Raw genomic sequence first — 9198 nt, forward strand, 5'->3', positions numbered from 1 at the left:
CCGTAGTTCCAGCTACTTGCAAGGCTGAGGCGGAAGGATCGCCTGAGCCCAGCAGGTCGAGGCTGCGGTGGCCAGGAGCGTGCCACTGCACTCCAGACTGGGCAACAGAGTGAGACTCCAACTCAGAACAAACAAACAAACAAACAAAATCAACAATGGAATTGTATCTCAGCACTTGTAGTTAAGTTTAAAATAAAAACTGATAGATGAAAATCAAATATATTTAAAAATTTTTTAAATAAGATAATTCTATAGATTATTCATAGAAATGTGTTAGTGAAAGTATGTAGCAGTTCAAAGATGCTAAAAATAAATGAACTGAAAAAGGCAAATGAAATTCTTATATATTCTGCCATAATGCTTAGTGATCCTCCAGTATGGTATTAAAATATACTTTTCAACATTCTCAATTTCTCTGACTTCTGTAGCATCTCAGTATTAGAGATGTATTTCTTTCTTATATAGTTAATGCCATAAGAGGGAACACTAAACATTAAAGGATAAATAATTAACTTCATTCCACTTAAAGAAGGAATTATGTGCGAGTTAGGCAGACAGAAGAGACTTCTATGCCCAATTCACGTTGACTACATGTACCATAGCCAGCTCATTCAGCCTACCACGAAGAATTCATTGAATGTATTAATTTTAAAATATGGTCATGGGAAGCCAGAAAAGGAGTCATGTTGCCATAAGCAAGTTGTGTTTGCAAGTCTGTTACCAAGACTTCTTTTCCTTGCACACTGATGAAAAACCCATTAGCAGATGTCTCCATTTCCTTTCTAGTTGATCTCCTAAATGAAGCATGTCATAAACTTAAAGCTAGATTCAAAGTCTTTTTTTTTTTTTTTTTTTAGTGAGGGAGCAGGATTTATTGAGGACAGAAAATCTTCCACTGTGGGAGGGAGCCTGAAGGGGTTGCCCTAGATTCAAAGTCTTAAAAACATAAAATGGAGTTAAAATGTGAAAATCTCAAAATAGTTTCTAGTTATTGCATTTCTCATTTTTTCACAGCTCATTGTCCCTGACAAAATAGCCCTTTTTCTTTCTCTGCTCTCCATCCTTTACCCTGTCTACTATGCAGCTGAAGATTAGGAATGGATGGTAAGTAAACGATACATTGTTTCAGTCTTTGCTTGGAATTTGCCACGATCTCTGCCAGCAAACTCAGTCTTGTTAACAAACTATATCCACTCTGTTTCAGATATGCAGAATAGAGGTTTTGGAGTCAGTGTATGATTAACTACTGGATGATATTTACAGAAAATTTTACAGTGGTGCTGACAAGTCTGGTTATCTGGGTGAAAGCCAATGTTATCCTAATGACAGATTGTTGGGAAAATAAACATATAAGAGATGAATTGAAACAATGATATAAATGACTCTTTAGTTATTTTCAAATGGGAAAAATTCATCAGAATATTAAATGTTTCAAATGAGAGTCATGCAACACCATCAATGATTTATTTCATGACGTCAATTATTTATTATCTAGAGCGACTTATGTCAAGGTAAGTGGATCATGCAGCTTCATTCTTATTATCTTGTGTCTCATGGAGTCATGGCAACATGACATCATTCATATCTGTTTTACAATATAACAAAATATATGGAAAAATGCTTTTATAAGTCATCCTGGTAGTAATGTAATAGATGGAGTCTCTAATTTTATTGTAAATACTTATTTTCCAAGCTGGCTTGGAAGGTTGACAATCCTCTCAAATTTGAATTAATGTAGACAAGGAGTACCAAGAAGGGAATCTCCAAGCTACTTTTAAAGGAAATTACAGTAGTAATCCTTAATAAGATAAGCAATGTTTCCTAAATCTACTAACAAAAGGAAGTTAGACCTCAAATACACCGAAAACTCTTCTATTTTCTGTACTAGTCAGATAACAATACTTTGTACATGTGTATGTATGGTGCTTTACCATTTAAAAACCATTTACCTGTACACAGTAAAGTTATGATATAGGTGTTAATCATTCCAATTTCTTGAATTAAAAAAATCTTCTTAAAAAACTTGTAAAACCTGTGATTTATCAAGATCTCAAAATTAGAAACCAGAAAAACTAGAATATAAATCCTTGTTTTCTGATTCAAAATTGAAATCTCTTTCTACTACCTTTTGGCTCTTTTAATTGCCTGTATGATCACATACACACAGGGGCTTGGTGAAGATATGTTAATCGTTTTAGCTGTCCAGCTAATGTATACACATGAGTATCTGATCAATTATGTACCAAAATTGACCTCATTCACAAAACAGTAAACATGAATGTTTAAAAGAAATAAAAAAACGATTGTCTAGTTTTTTGTTTTGTTTTTTGTTTTGTTTTTGTTTTTTGCCATGAGCATTGCCAGTATTGAGATATATACTACACTGGATATTTATTTTCTGTTAGTATGGTGACACATGCAATACCATGAAAAATTACAAAATCTATGAAGGGAAAAATGTGATTTCTTGTCTTTTCCTAGACCAAGGAAAACTCTGAAACCTAAGAGTTTAATTTAATATGAAACTAATACAGGCCAAATGAATAAGTTAATTCAAAATTAAATTAATCTAATCACTATCAGTCCAATCCTAACTAGAAATCTTATCTTCTTTTTATTTCTCAATATCTTATTCTCTATTCAGAAAAGTAAGTGGAAATATTTTACTTCCATGATGTTATATTTGCAGAATTGGATGAAGATTGCTACATTTGGTGTAACTTGGTATTTTGAGCTGTCAAATGTTATGTATCCAGAAAGCGTTCCATAAAAAATATGAAGTTCATGCTCCTCTTTTAAAACCCATGTGAATATTAAGGGAAACAGAACCCATAAATATATAATTTTTATATATAGTTATCAAAATATTCTTTTGTGAGAAATGCTTGATGTTCCAGGAGTTTAAAAGCTTTTATGATGTCTATGTTAGTACCAAAGTTTTAACTTCCCAGAATTAAGATTTTATTTAAGTTCAAAATACTGAAGCATTAGATTTAGATTGATCCTTTACTTGGGCTCACTATACTCTCTCATTGCATTTATTCTTGCTTTTGATAAATGTGGTGGTTCTTTTCCCATGTGAATTCTTTTTTGAAGAATAATCAAAGGAAAACTGTAAAGATGTTTAAAGTATTTATATACAGTTAAAATTAAATAGCTTTATTGAGGTATAATAAATTGCACATATTAAAGTGTACAACATGGAACATTTTGACAACTGGATGCCATAAAACCATCACTGCAATCACAGTAATGAATATATCTGTCATTCTTAAAAGTTTCCATGTGTTCCTTTGTATTTCTTCCTCCTGCTCTTTTGCACCCCACCCCCATCTGCTGACAATTGCTGTTTGATGTCTGATCAGATATATCTAGAAATGACTGGTGCATACTTTGCATTTTTTGAAGTTTATATGAATAGAATGATATAGACTGCAACTCTCCTTTTTCTTGTTTCCTTCACACTGTGTCATATGGATACTCATTTGTTTTGTGTGCATCAACTGTTCAGTTGTTAATAAGTGAGTCTAGCAAGGATGCAGGATACAAGATTAACATTCAAGAACAATTATGTTTATGTATACTAACAGCAAATAGTCATTGTTGGGTGGTACACTATGTGGATATACAACAATGTGTTTATTCATTCATCTGTTAATGAACATTTGGGGTGCTTTCAGTTTTTAGCTAGTACAAAAGAAATTTCTATAGACTTTGCACACAAGCTTTTGTGTGACATATGCTTTCATTTCTCTTGAGCAAATATCTAGAAATGGCTGGTCCATACTTACACATAAACAATGTATGTTTACTTTCTATTTTTTATTTATTTTGAGAGACAAGATTCCACTATGGTGCCCAAGCTGGCCTTGAACTCCTGAGCTCAGTGGATCGTCTCATCTCAACCTCTATAAAGGCTGGGATTGCAGGCATGCACCACTGTGTGCAACTCTCATTTAACTTTTTAAAAAACACTCCTAAACTTTTTCCCAAAGTGATTATGTGAATGTACTTATATATATGTAGACATATATTAATTTATTTCACTTCATTAGGTTTAGGGAGTTACAAACAATTTTTTGTTACACGAATGCATTGTAAAGAAGTCTGGGGTGTAAGTGTAGCCTCTAACCTCATCTGTGTACATTGTACCCAATAGGCGATTTTTTTTTTCAATCACAAACCTCCTTCCCATGCTTCCCCTTTTGAGTCTTCAATGTCCATTATGCCATTCTATATACCTTTGCAGTTCCTTAATTTAGCTCCTACTTATCAGTGAGAATATGTGGTATTTAGTTTTTCATTCCTATTTCACTTAGTATGATGGTCTCCAGTTCCATCCAAGTCGCTACGAAAGATACTCCATTTTTATGGCTGAATAGAATTACACTATTTTGTATTCTTACCAGCTATGAGAATTGAAGTTGTTTCACTTCCTTGGGTACAGTTTCACGACCTTGCCTACACTTGATATTATGGACTGAATGTGTCCCTTCCCAAGATTATATGTTGATAATTAGGTTTAGATGAAGTCATGAGGGTCAGGTCCTCAGAATAGGATTAATTCCCCCACAAGAAGCAACATTAGAAAGCTTGTGCCCTTTCTTCCTTCTGTCTCTCTTTTTCCCATGTGAGAACATAAGAAGATTGATGCCTGCAAAAAAGGAAGAGAGCTCTGACCAGAACTTGATCATAATGGTACCCTGATCTTAGACTTCCCGCCTCCAGAGTTATGAGAAAATAAATTTATTGTTGTTTAAGTCACACAATTGACAGTATTTTGTTATGAAAGTATTGGCATACTAAGACACTTGGTAAAATCAGTCTTTTTAAATTTCAGACATTCTAATAGGTGTGTAGTAGTATTTCACTGTAGTTTTAATTTACCCCTTTTAAACAACGAATTATGTTGAATATCTCATGTACTTAATTGCCACATCATATGTCTTCTTTAGTGAAGTGTGTGCTCAAATCATTTGCCCATTTAAATATTAAGTTGTCTATTTTCTTATTGAGTTTGATAGTTCATTATGTATTTTGTGACAAATTATTTATCAGATGTGAGATTTGCAAATATTCTTTTTCGGTGTATTTTTTTTTCAATTTTCTTAGCAGTGTCTCTTAAAGAGCAGAAGTTCTTAATTTTTAGTAGATCCAATTTATCTTTATGAACTATGACTTTATGAACTATGACTTTGCATCTAGGAAACAATTACCTGTGAGAAAATAAAATGGTACAGACACTTTGGAAAACAATCAGACAATTCCTCAAACAACTAAACATAGATTTAATATATGACCCAACAATTCTACTCCTAGGTATAAACCCAGGGGAAAAGACAACATATATCCACACAAAAATGTGTATACTAAGCTTTATGGAAGCACTATCCATAGGAGTCAAAAGTCACAGTAGTCAAACTCCAATTCCCATCAGTTTGGATGAATGGATTAACAAAATATAATATATCTATGCAGAGGAATATTTGGTCATGGAAAGAAATGAAATACTGATACATTATATAACACAGGTGAACCTTGAAAACATGCTAAATGAAAGAAACTAGTCACAAAAGATGACATATTATATGGTACTATCTATTTGGAATGTTCAGTATAAGGAAATCTATAGAGAGTGAAAGTACATTAGTGGTTGCTTAGGGGTGGGAAGGGGGGACCAATAGCGCTAAAAGATGGTTTTTTAAAAAAAGATAAGAATGTTCTAAAATTGAGTATGGTGATGGTTACACACATATATAAATATACAAAACCCATTAAATTGTACACTCTAAATGGGTGAATTATGTAAGAATTATATCTTAATAAAGTTGTTAAAAATAATCATTGCCTAACCAAGGTCACACAGATTTTTTTTTTCTATGCTTTCTCTAGAAGTTATACAGTTTTATCTCTTACACTCAGGCCTAGAATCAATCTGAGTTCATTTTTATATGGTACAATATATTAATTGAAATATTTTTAAAAGGAGCATATGTAATTATTCCAGTATCATTCATTGATGAAAAGACTATAGTTTCTCTATTAAAATTCATTTACACCTTTGTTGAAAAACAATTGCAGGTCTATATTTAGACTTTCCATTTTGTTAATATCTCTGTCTACTGTTGGGAGCCAGCCTTAGAGGCCCACCTGATTGACAGGGTCCTGGTGGGCCAAAGACACCGGGCCACAGGGCAAGCCCGGGAAGTAGAGGCCCTTCTGTCTTCCACCTTTACTGTTGATACGCCAAATAATTCTGTGCAGTTGTGGAAGAAGAAAACAACATGTTTATGTGAAGTACTCACAGCTAACCTGGGAATATCATGGTTCATCTTTCCATTTCCCACTATGCCGTTTGACATTTTCTAACATATGCAATAGTTAAACTCTGAAGCACATCAAGAATGCTTTCTTTCACTTGGTTATAAGTTACTAGATATTGCTTGAGTAAAAAATGATATCAGTATATTCACTCCTTATTTGACTTAAAATTATGTAGTTTAGTGTTTAGACATAAGGTTTTTTAGAAGCACAAGTTTATAGTAAGTTCATTATGAATTAATTATAAATTCTAACACTTATCTAGGAGTTATGTAGGTGATTTATAACACTGTTTTCACAGATTTAGGATGAAGATTAATCATTAAGGTTTTTACTTAATTCAATAGTTAAAATTTTAAGTTAATGTGTATAGAGTGGGTTTTCACTGAATTCATTGGATACTTTTATGATAAATTAGCTAAATACAAAGAGCAACCTTGGGGGCCTGGGAAACATCACTAAAAGCTTCTTTTGAGTTTTCTTTGGAAATAAACACTGCAGGATAAGAGAAAAGTGAAGAAGACACCTGGACAAGAAAGGCGATTATGAAGCTTTGAAGGCCACAGAAGCCCCAGAGAGAAAATTTCTGATACATGGAGAAATGTGCACTTGGAAACTTTCTTGAGCCATTTCAAGGACTGTAATTCAGGACTTTGGACTAAAACTATCATTTTTGACTTTATGAATAAGACTCATGGACTGAAAGTAGATAGAGTTCTTGGCTTGTTTGTTGCTTCTAAGACCACTAGATAGTGGTAACTTTTAAAGGATAATGTACATGAAGGAATTTTTCTTTGTCTTGCCCCTTTACGAATGGTATAAAAGCTTTCTGTTAACTAACAGTAAATGTCATCTTTCCTGCAGGCATCTGGTCTGCAGGCAGGTGTCCAAGTATATTATTTTCGTCGTAAGTTCCTTCTTTCGCCTACTCTGTTTCTCCTTCAGGAAACCTCACACCCGGTGGGAGCAGAACTCCGGTAGTCTACCTTGAGATCAATACCACAGTGTCTATTTTGCTCTAACCTTATAATAAATCTTGAAGTTAAGCAGCTTAAGTCCTCTGACTTTGTTCTTCTTCAAGACTGTTTTGGATCTTCTAGTTTACATTCCATATGAATTGTAGAATCAGCATATCAATTTCTACAAAAGAAACCCTGCCAAAATCTTGACTGAGAGTTTTTTGAATCCCACATTAAATGGTACATTTGGTAAAACTGATGAACTTTGACATATTATCGCTCAAAATCCATAGTTTACCTTAGGGTTTGCTCAAGGTGGTTTTTACATTTTATAGGTTTAGACAAAAGTTTAAAAGTGTAATGACATGTATCCACTATTATAATGTAATGTGGAGTTTAGTATTTAACATTTAGCCTATGAGCCATTTAGAATTAATTTTTATGAAGGATATAAATACTGTATCTAATTTCATTTTTTTGGCATCAGGATGTTCAGGTCTTATTCCACTTGAAAAATCCTTTGTGCACTGTATGTTCATCTTTCTCTTTTCCCTAACCTTTGGCAATTGTTGATCTTGTTATTGCCTCTACAGTTTTGCCTTTTCCAGAGTGTCATATAGTTGGAATCATAAAGTATTTAGCTTTTCAGTTTGGTTTCTTTTACTTGGTAATATGCATTTAAAATTTCTCCTCCATGTCTTTTCATGATACTGAATAATACTCCACTCTCTGAATAGATATACCACAGTTCATTTATTCCCCTAAAGAAAGACATCTTGGTTGCTTCCATGTTTTAACAATTATGACTAAAGCTGCTATAAACATTCATCTGTAGGTTTTTGTGTGCAGATTTTGGTTTATTTGAATAGATATCAAGGAATGTGAATGCTGTACCAAATGGTTAGAGTGTATTTAGTTTAAAAAATATGTTTAATTATTATGTGTGCATAATATGTGTATGAGTATGTTTGGTTTTATAAGAAACTGTCAAACTGTCTTCCAAAGTGGTTGTACTCTCTTGCATTTCTACCAGCAGTTGAATAAGAGTTCTTATTGCTCCGCATCCTTGTAAGCATTTGGTGTTGTCAGGGTTTCAGATTTTTGGTGTGCAGTGGTATTTCACTGTTTTAATTTGCATTTCTCTAATAACATAAGATGTTGAGCATCTTTTCATTTGTTTATTTGTCACATGTACATACATTTTCTTTGGTTGGTTGTCTATTTAGAACTTTTGCCCAATTTTAAATCAGGTTGTTTATTTTCTTATTGACGAAGTTTTAGAGTTCTTTGTATGTGGGGGTCCTGCTCCACAAGGGTCATGAGATTTCCTGAAGGAGAGACGGATAGGCGAAAGACGAAAACATTATACTCGGACACCTGCTTCCTGAACAGATGACAATTTAATGTTAGTTAACACAGAGCTTTTATACCATTTGTAAAGGGGCAAGACAAAGAAAATTCCTTCACGTACATAGCCTCTACAAGTTACCACCATCTAGTGGTCTTAGCAATAAACAAGCCAAGAACCCTGTAAACATTCAGATAATGAGTCTTATTCATAAGGCCAAAGATGATAGTTTTAGTCCAAAGTTCCAAATTACAGTCCTTGAACTGTCTCCAGAAAGTTTAGCAGTAGTCTTCCTTCTGGGGCTTTATGACCTTCAGAGTTCTGTAATCGCCTTTCTTGTCCAGGTGTCTTCGTTACTTTTCTCTTATCCTGCAGTGCTTGTTTCTAAAGAAAACTCAAAAGAAGCTTTAAGTAATGTTTCCCAGGTCCCCAAGGTTGCTTTCTGTCTTTAGCTAAGTTATCATAAAAGTGTCTAATTAGTATATTATGAGTTCAGTGAAAACCCACTTCATAAATGTTAACTTAGAGTTTTAACTATTGAATTAAATAAAAACCTTAAAGATAATCTTT

At 33.4% G+C, this 9198-nt stretch overlaps 1 long non-coding RNA gene across 1 annotated transcript in view; it reads left to right on the top strand.

Annotated features, from left to right (window-relative positions):
• The first annotated feature begins 1019 nt into the window (after positions 1-1019).
• The window catches only part of LOC103258189, a 9059-nt gene continuing 880 nt past the window's right edge, over positions 1020-9198 (top strand). Inside the window, exons 1-2 of the long non-coding RNA XR_504162.1 lie at positions 1020-1104; positions 1205-1511. This is a non-coding gene — a long non-coding RNA (uncharacterized LOC103258189). The remainder of the gene's footprint in view (positions 1105-1204; positions 1512-9198) is intronic.

This window comes from Carlito syrichta, unplaced genomic scaffold (assembly GCF_000164805.1).
Source record: "Carlito syrichta isolate Samal-C Ts95f unplaced genomic scaffold, Tarsius_syrichta-2.0.1 Scaffold302017, whole genome shotgun sequence".
Classification (NCBI taxonomy): Eukaryota; Metazoa; Chordata; class Mammalia; order Primates; family Tarsiidae; genus Carlito; species Carlito syrichta.